General features: G+C 34.1%; 1 protein-coding gene across 3 annotated transcripts in view; it reads left to right on the plus strand.

Moving 5' to 3' along the window:
- The first annotated feature begins 473 nt into the window (after positions 1-473).
- The window catches only part of LOC129921614 (Fanconi anemia group I protein-like), a 91,529-nt gene continuing 70,320 nt past the window's right edge, over positions 474-21,682 (plus strand). Inside the window, exon 1 of one of the 3 annotated variants that reach the window (XM_056036434.1) lies at positions 474-676. The gene's annotated coding sequence lies outside the window, so the exon portion shown is untranslated. The remainder of the gene's footprint in view (positions 677-21,682) is intronic. The other 2 variants (XM_056036433.1, XM_056036432.1) reach the window with 2 other exon arrangements.

The raw sequence follows: 21,682 nt of genomic DNA on the forward strand, positions 1-21,682 counted from the left end.
GGAACAACCATCTCCAAGATCTTATAAGATCAAGGAGGATAATGGAGGATTCTACATAAGCAACAGATTTCATATTAGGCAAAGGAAAAGTATTTTGAAAGACACTGATGTCTATGATGGGAATGTCTTGGATGATGATGATGAAGATAATGAAAGGCCAGATTTTGCTGATAACTGTTCTCAACATGCAGCACAGTCTGGAGTAGTTTCTCATGTACCAGACAATAATTGCGATAGAAATATGCCAGCAAGAATTAGCACTCGAGTAACAAATAGACCTGTGTGGCTTAGGGAATATGATATGTACTAAGAATTTTTATGACAATATTAATATGCATGTTGAAATATTTATTCTATATGTGTCACACTCTCAATTGAAATTTATTTTTATGTTTAGTTGTTATAATATTTATAAAATAAGATGAGTTATTAATGTTTGTTATTTTAATTGCAAATATTTCTGATATGTATTTTGTTAGCTATAGAAAGGGAAGGATGTTGATGTGTGTTTTATATAGGTTGCACCAATCTGTATTTGGGAGTAACATCCCTTGTAACTGTGGTTGTCAAACAGTATGGCGTTAGATTAAACAGCTGATTTCATTTCTTATACGTTCCTGTTATATCCAGAGTCTTGTTATTATTCGTTCATAATAATCAAGTAACAGTAGTATCAGTGAGTATCACAATCATTCAGTAATCAGATAGATCGATTAAATTCTATTCAATGATTAGATTGCCAGGGGAACAAAAGAATCTTTGTCTGTTTTTTAAATAACCATTGGACTTCATTGGACTTTTATACAGTCTTGCTAGACTAAGTCTAGCTAAATCTAAATCTAGATATTTTATAAATTTATATTGATTATATTGACATTGAGATCATAATGCGTTTTACGATCTCAACCTCACTCAGTTTATGTAACTTGATTTGGAACTAGATCTAGTCTAGATCTAGAACTAGGATCTAAAAAATAAAATAAATCCAGATCTAGATCTATTTTTAGAACTATTATACTAATACTTTATACTTATAGTCTAGTCTTGATTCCAGATCTGACTAGGTCAACTAGGTGTGTACTAGACTTAGATATAAAATTATTCTAGAGCTAAATCAATTAAGATCTTATTATATTATATCTTATCTTATATATACAGATGTTACTTAAAAAAAGATGATTATGTCCATTACTATAGAAACTACTGACTAGGTGTAGTAGCACTAGGCTACTACTATAATAGTTTCTAGTAGTGGCTCTAGGAATCTAGACCTATTAGATATAGAGTTAGGTGTACTTAAAAGCAGCTATTCCTGTCATCTTACAAAGAGATTTATTGATGTGCTTTATTATTCTTTACAGAATCTAAAATAAAATAGGGGCAAAATTGGCTGAGCTAGTATTTCACATTCAGGACAGTACTGTTGCTTTTGATTTTTAAAATACATTTAAAAAGCCTATAGACTGAAACCGAACAACTGGTAATGAAACTGCATTTATATATCTTATATAATACTGATGTTACTTCAGAAAAGAAGATGATTACATCCTACGAGCCATTCATTCAGTCATGCATATTAACCATTGACTTAAATTCTCCCAAGTCACTGGTTTTCCTGGCTAGCTCAGACAACCCATTCCATGCTCTAATAGCATAGTGTCTAGGACTAGATTTACATTCTAGATTTTTTTAAGCCACTATATTCAGGAGAGAGTTCTTTTGAGATGAAAGTGAGAAGGGCAAAGGTTACATTGTCAGAATTGGTGGTTGAGCATAATATCTTTCTTAGCAGGACAAAGAGAATCAAATTGATTGTTTAAATTTTGAGATGCTCTTTCAGAGCTGAGGATTATAATCTACTTACTACCCCTTTTAAACCTATGGCAGGTTGATGGGAAATGGCAACAGGGAGGGTATGAGCCCAAGACCATCAAGACAACCCAGAATGCAATAGCTAGGGAGTTTATCTATTCAGCAGACTCATTAGCCCAGCTTCTTAATTACAAACAAGTTCAAATGACTAATTAGGATTATGTCTGAAAAAAAATCTTAAATATTTTTGTTATTAGTGATTATTGAGGTATTGAGGATGCCAAAGCATTCATTGCTGACTCGGCCAAGAATGGTCTGAAAGATTAAAATCTGAATTCTTTCAAATGTGATAAAATATTTCCAGTGTTTGCATATCTTGGAGGCGTGGTGACTGAGCGGTAAAGCGCTTGACTTCTGAACCCAGGACCGGAGTTCGAATCCTGGTGAAGACTGGGATTTTTAATTTCGGGATCTTCAGACGTCTCTGAGTCCACCCAGCTCTAATGGGTACCTGACATAAGTTAGGGAAAAGTAAAGGTGGTTGGTCATTGTGCTGGCCACATGACACCCTTGTTAACTGTAGGCCACAGAAACAGATGACCTTTACATCATCTGCCCTATAGACCACAAGGTCTGAAAGGGGAACTTTACTGCATACCTTGTAAAGAAATTGCCTATAATTTTATATAATTAAATATCACTGATCTAGCAAGAAAATCATTTATCTCATCATCACCCTGTCCCTTGACTTTTGCCATTGGGATGCTGTGACAGTTTCACTAACCAATTTCCTCCACTTTTCTTGATCAACAGCTGTTCTAAGCAGGATTTTAAGAAAGGCCGGTCCATTCCATGTTATCTAGTTAGCTATTCATTGGATGACCCTTTCTCCAATGTACCTTAAAGAATGACTTTTGATAGTGAGTCATGTCTTACAGTATGACCAAACCAGATCAGCTTTCGTCTCTTCACAGTATTGCGGAGCTCTTCCTTCTTGCCAGCCAGAGTGTTGACTTGCTAATATACAAACTCGTTTGTCTTTTTTTCCTCATATCTGATACCCAGTAATTTTCTGTAGCATTTACTCTCAAAGGCTTGAATTCTTCTTAAAGCCTCAGCATTCAGTGTCCAACTTTCACAACCATATATAAGCACAGAGATTACTAGTGAAGAAGACAGTTTTAATTTTACTAGGAAGCTGATTTTATTGTTCCAGACCCTAAGTATTTAAACGAGTCAACTTCTAATGTTTGGCCATTCTATTGTATGCAACATCTCTTACTATCTACATCACAAACTAATATTTTGTTCTTTTCAGCACTGATTTCCTTGCCAACTGTTGTAGCTGCAGCATCTAGTTTTGTGGTAAGATCTTGTACCTGGTCTGCATTTTCTCCAATGAGGTGTATATTATCTGCAAACCTGAGATTGGAAATAGGCTGCTCATTTATGGTCAAGCTAGGAGTAAATCCTTCTAGCATTTCCCTCATAATATGGTCAAGAAAAAAGAGCTGGAAAGAGAATGCATCCTTGCTACACTTCTATGGATGTCCTATTTTGTCCCATTTTGATGTAGGGCTTTGATAACATCAATAATGTTTTTATTTCTGTTGAGCTCTCTCATCAGTTGCTGCATGCTTAATTGATTATGTCAAGCTTGATCTAGTTAATCACTTCCATACTTATTGGTTAATCATACATAATTATAGATGTCATGTTATTCATTTCAACTATGAATAGTTGCATATAGTTGACAAATATATTGTTTAACTTCCAAAAAAAAAAAGTGTCATCATGACCCAATAAAATGGTACAAATAAGTGTAACAAAAATATGTCATGACCTAGTTACATCATAGCAAGAAAAAATGTCAGGTTGACCTGATTGAAAAATGTCTGGTTTCTTATGATTATATTGTGAGGTTACTCAGTTAAAATACTTTGACTGATATGTACAATATCATTGTCCTCATTTGTATCTGTTTCATGATCTACCTGCCTTGATAAAAAATCAGCTAATATATTTTCATGACCAGGTATACTTTGTAGGTCAAACTTGTAATCAGACAAAATTAATGACCACCTATTTATCCTATTATTCTTTAGTTCTTTTCTTTTAAGTGCTAACAGCGGTTAATGGTCACATTTAATTGTAAAGAATCTTCCTAGCAAATAGTGTTTTAGTTTGATTATGCTCCATACTATAGCTAATAGTTCTTTTTCTATAATTGAATATTTTCTTTCTGCTTTAGATAATGTTCTACTTATATGGACTATGGGTTTTAGATCTGACTCTTTCTGTTGCAGTAGGCATGCTCCTATACCACTATTGGATGCATCAGTGTACAGTAGGAGTTGTGAGATAGGATCAATACTCCCTAACTCTAATTTCTCATTAAACTTATCCTTTAGTCTAGTTAGTGCCTCTCTGCTGCTATCATCTAAGTTTATTATATTTGAGTGTTTCTTCTTAGTGAATTCTACTAAGGGCTGAATTAGTTGGGCATAGTTGGGTATGAATTTTCTATAAAAGTTGCACAAGCCTAATAGTGCTCTGACATCCTTTTTTGTTTTAGGTTCCTTAATATTTCTTATTTTACAGATGTTTGCTTTGGTAGGAGTTATTTTACTGTTAGTGATGTTGTAGCCTAAAAATTGAATTTCATTCTTTACAAGATTTAATTTATTGGGAGCAATTGTCATTCTATGTTGTTTTAAACTAGCAAAAATTTGTTCTAGTGTGTCTAGATGTTCCTTTTCTGATTTAGTGAAAACACAAATGTCAACAACATATGAGATTACATTGTCAATGCCTGCTAATAGTTTGCTCATACATTTTTGAAATGTGGCTGTGCTATTAACTAATCCAAATGGCATGACATTCCATACATATATCCCTTCAAACCCGGGTAGTATACATTTGAAAGCAGTATATTGTTTAGACTTTTCTTCCATTTTTATTTGCCAAAATCCTCTATTTAGATCCATGGTGGTAAATAGTGAGGCTCTGCTTAGCATATTAATTATAGTTTCTGTATCAGGTAGAGGTTCAGGATCTATGATAGTACAATTGTTTAGCTCTCTATAGTCACAACAGATTCTCACACTGTTATCTTTTTTTTTGACAATCACCATAGGTGATGCGTAAGAACAAACATCTGATTTTTCTATCTTGTTTTCACTTAGTAATTTCTTTAGTTCTACTTTTACTAATTCCTCATAGGCCTTTGGGATGTTATATGCCTTTGTTTTAGATGGTAGTGTCTTATTTAAATGTATTGAATGCTGAATTAGATCAGTGCAGCCTAGTTTCAATGTAATGACATCATTGTATTTTTCTATCAAGTTATCTATATTAGTTCTATCATTACTGGAGTCTTGGGTGGTAGTATGAATGGATATAGTATTTGCAGCATATTCTTGCATAGTTACTATTGAATCTGTATCCCTATCAATAACTTCTATCTCTTCAACTTTTCTTTTGGGAAATTTTACTAATTTATCTATGCTCAGCTTACATTCCTTGCCATTTCTGTCTACTTTGTACACTTTGTTATTTATTTTTCCTACTATGTCATATGGGCCTTCATTTTTGTTTTTACTATACTTATTTTCTATTTTTACAAACACTTGGTCTCCTATGTTCAATGTCCTTAATTTTCTGTTCTTATTTTTTATATCTCTATGTCTCTTTAAGTTTTTATCCATGTTTATATCAGCTAATTTTATTCCCTGTCTTAAATTTTGTTTTGTTTGTGTTATCCATGGATGGTATTCTTCATAGTTCTCTAGCTCTAACATATTATCAGCCCATAGTTCTAGTGGTCCTTTAGGTTTTCTATCAAAAACTAATTCATATGGACTGAATTTTGTTGTTTCATGAGTAGTAGTGTTGTAAGCAAAGATAGCATAATTTAAAGTCTGATTCCAAGTATTCATTGCTTCTGTTTCTAATTTATAGATTATCTCTTTGATTGTCTTGTTCCATCTCTCAATCACACCGTTTGACTGTGGTGAATAAACTGTACTATGCACTAGTTTTATGTTAGTCATAGCTGCGAAAGCTTTATTTAAGTTTGATCTAAAGTTAGATGCATTATCTGATAAGATTTTGTTTGGGAATCCGAACTTTAGGAATATTGTTCTTAGTGAGGTGCATATATCTTCTGCCCTAATATCCCTAAGAGGAAAAGCTTCTGCCCACCTGGTTGCTATGTCTATGATCCCTAATATATATTTATTTCCCTTGGTACTTGTATTTAATGGGCCCATAATATCAATGGCTATCTTGTCCCAGAAACAATGGGCTTTATCTGATTTTTGTAGAGGTGCCTTGAGTCTTGAGTATGAGTTTTTGTTTAGTACATTCTGCACAGGAATCTATATAGTCTTTAATATGAGTCTTCATCTTAGGCCAAAAGAATTTTTGTGAGATTTTAGCATATGTTTTCTTTTTTCCAAAGTGGCCTGCTGTTGGGTCATCATGGGCCATTTTCAATATTTTGGGTTGTAGACTTTCTGGAATTATAATTTGAATTCTTGTGCTATCTTTGTTTCTGTTACATCTAATGGCTAGGTTGTTGGCTAAAAGATGATGGTTGTTTAAATTTATTTTGTTATAGTCTTTATTTAACAAATCTTGTATTATAGGGTCACTGTTTTGCATTTTGATTAATTCTTGTCTGGTGGTTCCTATTTCATTGAACAAAGTATTTGGTAATTCAATTTCTGGCACTATATTTTTGTGTGATCTAGTTTGAACAGCTGATATATGATGTTGGTCTAGATACCAATTTCTTTGTCTGTTTTTTATCCATGAATCTAGCTGAGTTATTGTTAAGTCTTTGACACCATGTGAGTTCCCTATTATGAGGTCTTGGGCGGGTGTATCCATTACTACTACTTTTATCTCGCCTGTGATCCAGGGAGATTCAATCCAGACCTTGGCGGTTTTACATATATCAAATTTTTGTATGTTGGCATAAATGACCTTAACAGTTTCTTTTAAATATTGTTCTGGTTTGACTAGATTGGATCTTACTATTGATGTTGTTGCACCAGTATCTCTCATTGCTTTAATTTCTACTGAGTTTACATATGAGGGAAAAACATTTACCTTAGACATGTCTGTTTGTAAGTAGGCTACATTCTCTTCTCTTTGTGTATTGTTATTGGTATTGCCTCTATTTCTATTCCTGTTTTGATAGTTGTTGTAGTTGGACTGATGGTTGTATGTGTCCCTCCTTGATTGTCTATTAGTATTATAGTTATTGTAATAGGAGTTGTTATTCCTAAGGCTCCTTCTTTCTCTGGGGCTTGCACTCTGGTTGGATCTGTATTTTCTATATTGGTTGCTATAGTTACTATGATTGTTGTAATTATTTTGATTGTAGTTGCTAGGGTTGTGGTAATTGGTGTAACTTCTATATCTGAAGTTGCTAGTGCTAGTTTGTCTGCATTGGCTTTTAACATGGCCCTTCTTCCCACAATTAAAGCAAGTTTTTGAATTAGAAAATTTAAATCTATCATTACTATTGCTATTATTAGCTGTATTAACTGTGGCGGCCAATTGATGTAGCTCTCTTTTGTCCATAGTGTGCCCAGGATGGCTATCTTTAAAAAGGTTTAAATTAGTAATGAGATCAGTTTCTGTCTTTACTTTCTTTTCTTTAAGAAAAGTGAACACTAAATCTGTGACATTAGATAGTACATTGTCAATTAGGATCATGTCTAAAATTTGATTAGGATCTTTTATATCACATTTAGCTAGCTCTAACCATTGAAGCATATTTGCCTTCATGTCAAAAATTATTCTGTTGAAGTCTCCATCCTTGTTTAGTTTAATCTTTTTAAAGAGTTTTCTATAATAGTCTTCGCTTTTCCCGAAATGTTCCAAGAGTCTAGTTTTAACAGCTATGTAATCTTTCTTTTGTTCAGTTGTGAGTGTGTTTATTATGTTTAGGGGTTCTCCTGATAAATTTGCTAGCAGATGTTTTGCCATATCCTCATTGTTTAGATTGTAAGTAGATGAGATATGTTCAAACTGAACTAGGTAATTTTCTAATGTTTCCTCCTTAATGTTAAATTTATGAAATTTGGAGATAAATGGTTTGTTACTGGTTTGCTGGGTCATAATGTTGGGGTTGATTTTTGCTGCTTCTAATTTAGCCAACTCTACTTTGTCCTGACTTTCTTTTTGTTTTGCCTCTAACTCTTTTTGTTTAGTCTCTAGTTCTTTTAGTTCTTTCTGATGAGCTCTTTCTGCAGCTCTTTCTTCCCTATCTTTATCCTTTTCAGCCCTATCTCTTTCCTCCCTTTTTTCTTGTTCTGCCTTTGCTAATTCCCTTTCTATAAATTGTCTCTTTTTATCACCTTCTAGTTCCATCACTTTCACAAGCTCTAAGATTTTATCATATGCTGCCATTGTTATTATTAATGTATCAACTTATGTCTAATGAGTAGTCAAAGAAGTAGATCAAAGTAAGATCATGTAAAATATATGTTCAACAGTCCTTCTACCTGCTTTGAAGCTTGCCTATTCTTCAGAAAGGACCTCTCCAGATTTTTATTGAGTCTAGTGAGAATTATTCTTAGCATTATCTTACTTGGGTGACTGATCAGACTAATCACTCTATACTTTTGGCATTTTCTCAAGTTTCCTTGCCAATCGATACGTCTGGTTTAAGTCTAAGGTTCATATTTTTAGTCACATCCACCAACAGCTTAAACAGATTATTCTACAACTTTTGTTTGATTTTGTTAAAAGCATTAATAACAAAACATCACCTTCCAATCTATAATGGCACTAGGCAATGAATTTGTCCAAGAATATGTCTTTCTGAGTATTTAATTAAGTTTTGTTTTTCTATTTGTAAATAAATAATGGTTCAGTGTTTTATGTATTATTTTTAATTTTCTTTTTATTCTTCAATTAGAAATTGTGTGTTGTTTTAATAATGAGTCTCTTGTTTATAACAAGTTGCTTTTTGGTCTGCACAGAGTTGACAGTTGAATGGCTGCCTGGTCGTGCTGTTTGCATGCTGGACTGTTATTTGGATTTATTGAAGGTCTCGGGTTCAAACCCTGCCCACTCCCATCCCCCATTGTCCTGCAGGTTTGGACTAGGAAGTAAACTATCGTCAACTGTGAAGGAACATCCAAAACATATAAAACAAACAAACAGACGGAAACAAATATTGAATCTACATTGCTCTACATCTTCCCAGCAGTCACTATGATGCAAGTACTTTAACACTTTTACAACTTTCATGGGTTCTATAGTCTTTGTTCAACTTGATTTTTTAAATTTTTTCTTTTATGTGTTCTAACATTCAAAATTTAAATAGTGCCATTCATAATTTAGCATATATTTAAACATTTACATATTATTTTTTTAAAGATATTAATAATAATAATAATCTTTATTATCCACAAGGAGATTAGTTTACAATTTGTGCATTACACCAAACAAAACATTCTAACTATAGAAAACCAATTTATATATTTACAACAGACTCACTCATAATTTAATAATGAATATATATATATATATATATATATATATATATATATATATCAGCTGTCAAGAAATATTTAAGATATCTATAAATAAGAATGTTTACTCCTTTAAAAACAAGAGTATTAAATCTAAAAATAATAATAATACCCATCCCTTATGATTTGTATTTAATATATTATTTTTTTAATTATCTATTTAACAATGTCTTTTAAAGATGTTACATGTGCTTGTACTAGAGATGGGAAATGAACCTAACCTGAACCAAACAAACTGAACTCAAACCTCACTTACAACTGAACTGAACCCGAACTTTAAGACTGATCTGTCTGAACTGAACTTAACCAACTGTCCTTACATTCACCGAACTGAATCAAAGATTTTTGCAATATTTTTTAGTAAGAAAAAATAAAAACTCAGTATCAGTGAGAGGATTGGACAGTTATTTTTAATTTTTGGATAACTCAGCTGGATCGTTTTGGGTTGTCTTCTTTTGATTCACAGCCAATGTATTGTAACATTTAACATTTGTGCTTTAATGAAATGGGAGAATCGAAGAAACTAAAAGTAGACTCAGAATGTAGAAACTACCAAGAAAAGTGGACAGATCTTTGTCTTTTTATGGAGTATGAAAATAAGTCAATATTTTTTATTGGTATATAAATGTTTGTAGCTTTTTTTAAAGAACACAACATTAACAGCATTATCATATAAAAAAAAAATAAACAAATATTGCAGCATTCTTAGTTTGAGCCACAAAAAAAAAAAATGCTAAGAATCATCTAGAAATTAGAAGATTGTTTTATCTAATTATTAATTGAATTAAACATTATTACATATACCTAATTTTGCTATTACCATACTGCTTCAACTTGGTGTCTCATCAATACAGTGTGATATTTAAAAGTTGGTTTTGGATAAACATCCTACATCCCATGAATAAGTGTAAATATTATATTCACGTGGTAGGTGCTGTGTCTAAGTGGTAAAGAGCTTGGCTTGCGATCCCAGGGGGTCCCAGGTTTGAATCCTGCATCTTAAGGTAGTCTCTGAGTTCACCAAGCTCTATTGGGTACCTGACATTAGTTTGGGAAAAGTAAAGGCGGTTGGTCATTGTGATGGTTACATGACACCCTTGATAACAGTTGACCATAATAATAATAATAATAATAATAATAATCTTTATTATCCGTAAGGAAATTTGTCTTACAATTTGTGCATTACACCAAACAAAAAACATTATAACTATAAGAAACCAAAGTGTACATTCACACCAGACTCACTCATAATTTACATGACCTTTACAACATCTGCCCTATAGATCATAAGGTCTGAAAGGGAACATTTTCTAAACTATGTCCACAGGTTTATAATAAAAGTGCTTTATTTTTACGTGATGTTTTTTTAAAAATCTTTTCTGTTATTTGGCCTGCGACATGAGTGTTGGAAATTAAAATGGCCCACTGGATGAATAAGGTTTTCACATAGCTGTTTTATCTAATTATTAATTTAATTAAACATCATTACATGTACCTAATTTTGCTATTACCTAATTTCATAACATCAAACTGAACCCGAACTTTAGACCTGACTGAATCATCATCATACCGAACCGAACCCAAACTTACATCTGACAGAATGGAACCAGAACTTTAAAAGTTAGGTTCGATTCCCATCTCTAGTTTGTACATGTGGATGTTTGATTGTATTAAAAAAACTATGTAATTTTATGAATGTGATAGAAAAATACCAGAATGAATTAATTTTAATGTTTATAAAAAAAAAACACTGTAAAATTTATGCTTTGAAATTAGTGAGTTTTAAAGGCCTTTCTTTTCTTCACTTTCTTATCATGGAACTAAAATAGTATTATAAACAAAAAGCACAGCTGTTCATCAAACATGATTATATAATGCTGATTTGAAAGTTGGCTAAATGAGGTTAATAATAGCTTTAATGACACTAAGAAACATTTTAATGAAACACACAGGGTTAAAGCTTGCTAAATAGACTAAGACAATTACAAGAAAGGTTGACAAAGTAGATAATTATGTTAACCTGATTTAATAAAGTATCCCTAATATAGTAATTAAATAAAGTAAAAAAAGTTTTAAAGATCCTGCCAGCATGTGGTTTGCACTCTAGAAGGTAGTTTGATGGGTCACAGGGTTGAACCCTGCCCAATGACATCCCCCACCAGACTTCTGGAGTTTTGGGCTAGGATGTAATAATCTACAAATTTGAAGGAACATTCCAAACATGTAAAAAAACAAACAATAATCATTACACCTGTGCTACACTGTACTGGACAAGTATTCATTTATAGTGGCTTAGATTCTGGATTTTACCCATTCACATAATTATTGATTGATACATGTCCTATAGTGACCGCTACCAAGGGACTCCACATATCCTGATTAGAGATTATAAACTAGTTGATTCATTCTATAGAGTGTATTTCTTCTACAAGTTATCCAGACAGTCCTTGTTTCACTTTGTGTAGCTGTCAACTCTTTAAAGCTAAGTTCTACAAGTTATCCAGTCAGACCCCATCACATCAAAAACTATTGTTACGAGCGTCTGAGACTCTTAAGCATACACCAAATAGAGCCATCAATAGAATTTTAATCTTGTTCAACAAATAATAATATGTTACATCTCGTTTACATTACTCCATTTTTTGATCAATCTCTTATCTTTCCTATTTCAACACACATTTGTACCATTTCACTTTCACACTATTATGCGCATGTAGCATCTTGGGTAACCAACATTTTGTTTAGTAGTGCAGAAAAATTGAGAAGAACAGATCAGCAACAAAAAACTGGCTAGATGCCAAAGAATAAATTGTTTTTAATATTATGTTCTAAACTATCATGAATTGTATATAAACTTAAATGGAGTTCTATTTATATCTTTTGATTTTTTTTTTCACATCATTTTCTTGAAGATAATGATTGCTTGGATACACCAGGTGTCCTCCCATGTTCTATACATTTGTGTTTTAACATAAATTTTAAAAAATCTTTTCATTACAACAATAATAGAAAAAAAAGTTGTTACATAGTGCAGAAAATATTTATCTTGAACTAATTCTAATAAAGTTTTTTTTCTTTCCTTTGCTTAATACATACTTCATTAATGAAGAAAGCAGGTCATAACTTTTTAAAAATTGCTTTTGTGTAGCACATTGTTCATGCTTATTGCATGCTCAGGGGGCTATGGTCTAATCTTTTTTGCTTTTTTGTGGATCTGTGTGAGGAGGACCTTTTTGAGCTGCCTTTAGATGCTCAGCAAACACAACTCAGATTGAGTTGGGTTTTTAAATCAGGTCCCCTTAATAGGTAGCCTAGTGGTTTATGCCATTTAGCCACACATCCATATTCATAAAGTAAGCTGTTTAGAACAAAGGCGGCAGAGAAAAACAAAATGCTGAGGGATGTCCTTATTACAATGATTATGATGTTTGTCTATTACAGATAGTAATGTGAAAATATCTGTTATAGTTTATATTCAAGTTGATTTTGTGTATTTCAGGTGGAAGAAAAGCCTGAGTTTCTTTAGCATAGCTAGACTCTTTATTAAGTTTTTCATCTGGTAGTTTCAGTGAAAAAAAAGTTATAATTGTACATTCAATGACTTCTCTGTTCTCATTTATATGTTGGAGGTTTCAGACAAGTAACCCCATACCTACGATGAACTGTGCAATGGTTTTCAGATCTGGTAGCTCTCCTAATAGTTTTTTCTCTATATAGGGCCCTATAGTGGTTTTTGGGACCGGTGTCTTATTCATTTAATGACTACTTTACACTATGAACATAGAGGAAGGTATTGGGAAAATACACAGATATATAACATTATTCTAGATGTGACTCTTCATTGCTTGTGATGTCACATTGTATTTATGTTGTAAACAAGGCTGCTAACTACTGTCAGAATTGTGTCTGTATTTTCAAAATTTAATGAAATAATTCTTGAAAAAAGACTATATTTTTTTACAGCCTCTATTAATTTGACATTGTTGATCTGTTCTTAGTCTGTTTTACACTCTCTTTACCAGCACACCCCATAGATTAAAGTAAAAAGTAAAGTAGTTCCCTTTTCAGATCATGTGTCTATAGAGCAGATGATGTTAAGGTCATCAGTTTCTGTAGTCCACGATAAATGAGGGTATTGTGGCCAGCACAAAAATCAACTGCCATGTCAAATCAGTTTTCATGATATGCATTCAATTCTATTTTATTTTTGTTTGTAAAAAATGTTGGTATTTATTAAATTTTGACTAGCACATTCTTGTATGGGGTGTAGTATGAGTAGTAAAGCACATGGCAACAAGCAACAGGTCTAGAGTTCCAATCCTGGTGAAAATTAGGATTTGAAGATCAGGATTTTTTAAGATGCCCATGAATATACCAAACTCTAATGGGTACTTTTGCTGGGGAAGTAAAGACAGTTGGTCTTTGTGCTGGCAACATGACTCATTAACCAATGGCCATAGACATCATCTGTGTCCAAAATGGGTACCTTTACCTTTTACTTCTTTATGTAATACCTTCAGGGTGCCAGAATGATCAGAGAATTTTTTGAAATGGCTATAGCTAAAAAAGCTTGTCTTTGATGAAGTAGATGCTGTAGGAAGTAAGTAATTGAATTCCTTTTTTTTAAACTAACTTCAAACACATATTACTGATGGGGGCGCAGTGGCTGAGTGGTTAAGTGCTCGGCTTCTGAACCTGTGGTCCTGGGTTCAAATGTCTGTGAAGACTGGGATTTTTATTCTTCTTCTTCTTTCTCATTGTTATGTTGGAGTGTTCAGATGACTAGACCAATACAGGAGATGAACTGCGCAGTGGTTTCTAAATCAGGGAGCTCTGGGATTTTGAATTTCAGGATTTTTTGGGTGCCCCATAGTCTACCCAGCTTTAATGGGTACCTGACATTAGTTTGGGAAAAGTAAAGGTACTTGGTTGTTGTGCTGGTTACATGACACCCTCGTTAACCGTGGGCCTCTAAATCAGATGACCTTTACATTGTCTGCCCCATAGATTGCAAAGTTTGAAAGGTTAACTTTACTGTGAACCAATGGTGGGATTTTTTAATTTCAGGATTTTTGGATTTGATCTTTATTTCACTGAACTCTAATGTCTACTTGACTTTAGAATTTAGCTGAAGAAAGCAAAGGAAGTTGCGCTTGTCACATAACACTCTCCTTAATTATCTGACATAAAAATGAGTGACCTTTACATCACCTGTGCCATGGTTACATATGCTAATGTTATATTAAATTAAAGATGTTCCTACTGTTATTACTGGTCGTTGACCGGTAGCACCATACTGCTGGTAGACAACTAAACCATTGTAAGAGTAATATATCTTAACTAATAAAACTTCAAATAACTTGAATAACTTTTGTGAACAAAACTAAATATAACTTTATTTCTAATATAGACAAAATAACTTGTGATCAAATGAAATAAATTTAGTAGACTTTAGTAATAATATCTTTAAAAAAAAACTAGCTCACTATAGTAGCACAATCTTTCAGTCTCATGTTCTGGAGCCATCTCCCCTAACTAACACCAAAGGATGGCAACACCACCTATGTTGCATCATTCACAACCAATCGCTAATCTCTTCCCACCATCACCTATATAAACACACACACCATAACATCTACCAAATAAAAACAGTCTTAAAATACATGAGGTCCTGACCTCAAAATGGAGTGTAACAAGTTTGGATTTAGTGGACCTAAGAATAAATTGTTATATTGCAAGGTTGATTTATGTGGCTGATCAACAAAATATTATTTCATGAGGATACTAGAAAAAGGTGATGGATGTAAACTTGAAGTTATTTTTATATTACTACAACTTTATATTTGTTAATAATTTTTTTTATTGATTATTAACATTTCATTCACTACTACTTTACACTCAGCATTCTTTCATGTCTGCACACATACATTTGAAGTGCTAAATCTATGAGTGTAGAGAAAGACACAAAGACATTCATTATCAGCTATCAGCATATTTATTTGTATGGGGTGATTAATAAAATAAAAATAATATGTTTAAAAAAGTGGGATGTGTAACTGATTGGGATAAAACCACTTTGCTATCTATAGAAAGGGCTTGAGCTTCAAACCTTGCTACAGCTCAGTTGTGTTTGTTAAACATCTAAAGGCATAAAGGAAACCCTTTTTCCACCATGTTTCCACTAAAAGAGATTAGATCTTAATGCACTGAGCTTGTTATAAGCATGAAAGATGCCCTATACACACAAAAATGTGAAAAAAAAATATTGCTTGCAGTGAAAAGAATGAGTATGGGTGTTTAATTTGTATCACTTTAATTATTCCAAATTAGTACATTCAAATACTAAATTAGGACTCTTAAAATACAAAGTAGCAAATCTCTGTTTTGAAGACTATTAACCAACCACATTATAAAACATTTACAAATCTAACCATATGACTGTCAGTTGCAATAAAAACATGTATGTCTGCTATGCAGTTGTGTAGTTCAGTAGGGCTTAAAGCCATCAATCAGTTGTTTGCAACTTTCCTAGAACATAATAAAAGTCTTCAAAAACAAAGAAGATATTACTATTTAAAGTATCACTTATCATCAACAGAAACAATTACACTTTTTTGTGTGAAAAAAAAATTAAGGGAAATTTACCATGATAAATAACTTTTTTTTACTGATTATATAATGCTACATTACCAACACCAGGCAAGGTTGATTCATCCAGCTGCACAGTCATAGAATTGGTCAGCTTGTGTGTGTGTGTGTGTGTGTGTGTGTACTGTATCGTTAGGAACTGTTTTGTCATTCGTATGTAAAAAGCCTTAGTGTTCTAAATAAGGTTATTACATTCTAAATAAGGTTATTACAATCATGTTGTTCCACTGCAAGTCTATGTCAGTGATCATAAAAATGTACAAAAAGCAATTCTTTTTAAAAGAGAGTATGATATTATTTTAAAAGGGGTCAATCATTTTAACAAATCATTTGGGAGGTGTAATTGTTTATAATTAATTTTGTTCTTGTGGATGCCCGCTCCTTTCGATGTTTTTTCTATTTTTACGTATTAAATACTAATATCGTGTCTAGGTATAATTAGGATTATGGTCTCATTAAATAGAAATTTTAACAAGACAATCATGACAAGGATAAAAAGAAAACATAAGAAGGCCCTATAACTACATTGCTTAGTTTATATAGTTCGTCCATCGTGGTTCGATAATGACCACTTTTGTCATCCTGAGGGCTTTGCACTGGGGTTTGGTGCCTGCTCATGTGGCTGGTGAGACCTATGTGAGCCCGGAATGTTTGGCTGCACACCGGGCAGGTTATTCCAGCTGGAGCTAGTGTCATTGGTCTTGCTTTTCGTCTCTGGCGCTTTTCTTCTGCCAGCGCTGTTCTCTTTTCCTCAGCAGCCTCTGCGCCAGTTTTCACAGCGCGACGCCATGATGCTGTCATGTGCCTCTTGTCTCCCAGGTGGCTGGGTCTATGTTGAACGCCTTTAGAGAAGCTTTAAGGGTGTCCCTGAAGCGTTTTCTTTCTTCGCCTAGCAAGCGGTTTCCTTCCCTTAATAAACATAGTGTGAAGAAACAAGTCCTTTTACGTTTAAAGTGTCTTTTAATTGTGGAACATTTTAACAAAACATATATACACGACAACGTTATAGACAGATACCCAACTTCACTCGCTGACTTTCTCTCTCTCCTCTTGTTTACACACTAGTCACTGCCCCCAAGTCCCCTAACTCTCGATACTCAACACTTGACCGTGTGTCACTGTTGACCACACAGTAACCGTGTCACCACAGTCCTCCCAGGGCAGAGAAAAATTTTGATCATATCAAAATTTCATGAACCCGATAGTTTGGGTGTACATTAATAATGTTTAACATCGACAAGAAAAAACAATGACATGTAATACAATGGCATCTTCAATTATGAGAGAACTGATAATGCCTATGACGACAAATACATTTTCAATAATATGTTATTGCAATGGACATTTTCAATTGAACTATCGCAGAAAGCTTTCCTGTTAAATTATACAACTTATATACAAAAAAAAAATACACGCATTTAGTTTTTTCTATGTAACAATAATCTTTTGAATGCCAACATTGTCAGGTGAAAAATGCACAATTAGTTAATACTTTATGTTACATCAAAACATCTTCCAAATTAAGGGAATTGTTTACTTTGTGTTTCTTTCATATCAGTTCCTAAATGGACATTTATGACTACAATCAATGCAACAAACTTAAAAAACTAAATTTTAGTACAACTTTCACATCTCTGAATGAAATAAAAAAAAAATTCAGAAGCGTAATGTTCATTCAATTTTGACAAGACAAATTTTAAAGTTATCATACAAGTTATTTCTCATCATCTGATTAATGAATTAACCTAAGTCGAGCGTCCCTAGACATCATCTGCTTCCTCTATTGGTTCTATCACCATTACTCTACAACTGTCTTGCGTGTCTTGATTAACGTTTGTTGAAAGAGTAAATGGTCTGGGCATGTACAGCTTCAGCATATTGATGTGAAATACTTTGTCTCGGCCTCTGATGTTTATGCTGTAGTCGACCTTCGAAATCACCTTTGTGACTTGGAATGGGCCCTGCCATTTTATAAATAGCTGGTTATTTTTGTCAGGCAGCAGAACCATGACATTATCACCAACTTGTAGTGTTCTCAGCTTTCAACCCTGATTTAGCTTTCTCAATAGTTCTGGTTTCTCTCTGTTTGTTTGCTTTTGGACGGTTTCGCATGCTTTGATTATATTTTGTCTTGTTTTGATGACAAGATCGTATCCTGTGAGTACGTCATGTTCTATGTTACTATTTACTAGAAAGTCTCTGCATAGTGACATGGGTCCCTTAACAGATGAGCCATAGAGCATCTCGAATGGTGAGAAGCCCGTTGTTGTGTGTGTTACTTCTCTGTAGGCGAACAGTATGGGGTTGATCAGCTTGTCCCAGTCTGTTGGGTTGTCCTGTGCTACTTTGTTCAGCATTGTTTTCAGCGTTGAATTCAGGCGTTCGCACATCCCATTTGCTTGGGGGTGAAAACGGGCAGCAAATTGTTGTTTAATATTCAGAGTTTTAAAAAACTGTGCGAATTGATCGCTCAGTATTATGCGAGGGTAACCTGTTCTTGCAAATATTGCTGTAAGTGCGTCTCCGACATCTTCGGAAGAAATTCTTTTCAATGGTATTGCTTCTGGAAACCGTGTGCACATGTCTACAACAGTCAATATGTAGCGATGGCCTCTCTCGGATATTACTGGCATTGGTCCAATAATATCTACAGCTATCTTTTCAAATGGCATTTCACTTAAGTCTGTTGTTTGTATTGGAGCTTGCATATATGTTCCCTTTGCTCCATGTATTTGGCAAATATGGCAAGATTTTATGTAGGCCTTGACTTCTTGCGTAATTCTAGGCCAAAAAAATTCATTGAAGATTCTATTCAATGTTCTCTTTACTCCCATATGTCCGGCAAACGGGGTGTCATGTGCAAGCTTTAAAATTGTTTCTCTGTACTTCTTTGGAACAAGCAATTGTTGTGTCTTGCCTGCTTTCAGATGCATTTCTCTCACATAGACACCATCTTCGCCTATCTTGATTTACCCTCGTCTTGGTGGAGCTTTACTATCTATGAGTTTTATTAGATCTGGATCATTTTTCTGTTCACTGACAAATTGTTCTGTTTTAATCTGTAGTGGGTCTTGACTTTCTGTGGAGATTTCATTCGGGTTGTTCACTTGATTATGGCTTCTCATATCGCTATTTTCTGTTTCTGTATTTTCATTTTCATTGTTATAAGGAACCTGTATGTTATCGTTTGTATTTAGCACTTCTTCTGTTTTCTTCTGAGCTCTTGTAGTAATCATGGAACATTTCTGTGTGTATTTTTCTTTCCACTTGTTCAATTCTTCTACTGTGCAAGGTTTAGAGCCTTTGATACAGCCAATGATAAGGCCAATGTTGTCAGGCTTATTGTCTAGTACTAAAGCCTCATGCCAACCACTAATGAACGGTGTGTATATGTTGACACGTGCTACCAGATGTTTAGTTACTTGACCAGTGTAACCAACACAGTCTTGTCTTCTTCCGGTGTACTCTTGTGGGTTGACGTATTCTTTTGCGACTAAAATTGCAGTTGCACCTGTATCGTACAGTACGTTGGTCATTTGTTCTCCCACAAAGCCTGGGTATACCTTGCAGTTTATTAGTGTGTTTGGCAGCAAATGCTCGATCTCTTGGTCTGTCGTTCCAATCTTTATTGCGTCGGTTGTAGAAGCAAGTCTCTGTTGTGTGGTTTGTTCTACCACAAATTTGACATTGGAAACGAACTCTTTGCTGATTACGTTGATATTCTCTATTCTTGTAAGTATATGTTGGGCTCATTTCTTCGTCTTTCTCTCTTCGATATCTATATGTTGGACTCATTTCTTCATCGTTGTCTCTTCGATATCTATAGGTCGGGCTCATTTCTTCATCTTTTTCTCTTCGAGATCTATATGTTGGGCTCATTCCTTCATCTTTCTCTCTTCGAGATCTATATGTTGGGCTCTTGTCAGCGTTCTCTCTTCTATATAAAGGGCTTGGAGTCCTCATTCTTGCAGCGTTGTTCACCATAAAAGCTGATGCCGCAGTTGGGTTCTCTCTAGCTAACACTTCCCTTGGGTGTGCGGCCTTTTACTGCCTTAGTTGTGCTATCAGGCTGCTGATGGTCTTTGGCTCTCGCTCCGTGACGTATGTTTTCACATTATTATTGTAAGCTTCCATCACAGCGTCCATTATGATGTGTTCTCTGAGGGTTTTATATTTGTGATCCACTTTTGACAGGTCTACCCATCGATCGAAGTATATCGACATGTTGGTGACGAATATTTGTGGATCGTCGTTCGCCAGAGGTGTCGACTCTTTCAATCTCCTTCTGTATTCGTAACTTGTGGAGCCAAACTGTCTCAGCAACGCCTCCTTCACGGCCACATACTCTTTTCTTTCTTCATCTCTCATTTGAAGACAGATGTTGATGGCTCTACCTTTTAAGCGCCCCATGAGGCTTCTTGCCCATTCTGTCTGTGGGAGGTTGCATGATGTTGCTATATCCTCAAATCTCAGTAGATATGAGTCAATGCACTCATTCTGGCTCTCGTCAAATGGAGACATTCTGTCTAATTGTTTTTATTAGTCAAAGTGTTCCTCCTTTTCATTTTGCTGTTCTTTGTCTTTCTTTTCTTTAAGTTTTAGTTCTAGTTGTAAGATTTCCTTCCTTCTACTATCTTCTTCTTTCTTTTCGGATTCTTCTAGTAAGATTTCCTTCATTCTACTATCTTCTTCTTTCTTTTTGGCTTCTTCCCTATTAAATCTCCTTTCGTCCCTTTCTTCCTCCTGTGTTATTTTTAGTGTAATGAACTTTTCAAGTTCTTCGCCTTGTATGCCATTTTCATTGCCCGCTTCTCTACATATTTTGTACATCGACTTTTCCACTTACTTGTGTCTCGTCGTATCTCGTCGTGGTCGCCAGTTGTGAAGAAACAAGTCCTTTTACGTTTAAAGTGTCTTTTAATTGTGGAACATTTTAACAAAACATATATACACGACAACGTTATAGACAGATACCCAACTTCACTCGCTGACTTTCTCTCTCTCTCCTCTTGTTTACACACTAGTCACTGCCCCCAAGTCCCCTACTTCTCGATACTCAACACTTGACCGTGTGTCACTGTTGACCACACAGTAACCGTGTCACCACACATAGCTTAGTTTAGGCTTTATTTAAAACATTTTTTTTTAATTTTTCCTAATTCTTTCATTTAAAATATTTCAAATAATGTCTTAATTATTTTTACAGAGGCCTACGACATTCTGTATATGACACTGACTAATAGTGATTGTTTTTATTTTTAATTTTTGTAGGTTTCAGGTCTTCGTTGATTTAATTATTGAATATTAATGTGTCTAGGTATTCAAAGTAATATTAATGGCAATGTGTGAATGTTATAATTATCTTATAACTTATTTACTTTTATTTCCCAAGCTCAGCCCAACAGACACACCATACACACCCAGCTGTACATAAACTAATAAACGATGTGTATGATGATTTAAATAAAACTATACATTTAATGTAATGATATTGTAACGAATCTGTACTATCCAGGCTCTCTTCAAACTGCACCACACGACACAACGAACTAAAAGAACCTCACAACTCAGGGCTCCAAAGTAACAGTAACAGTTTCAAATACATTACAAACACTGTACGGTTGGCAACAACATTACACTGACTGTCCAAAAACCAAGCCTCTCTCCGG

The sequence above is a fragment of the Biomphalaria glabrata genome, chromosome 7 (genome assembly GCF_947242115.1).
Source record: "Biomphalaria glabrata chromosome 7, xgBioGlab47.1, whole genome shotgun sequence".
Classification (NCBI taxonomy): Eukaryota; Metazoa; Mollusca; class Gastropoda; family Planorbidae; genus Biomphalaria; species Biomphalaria glabrata.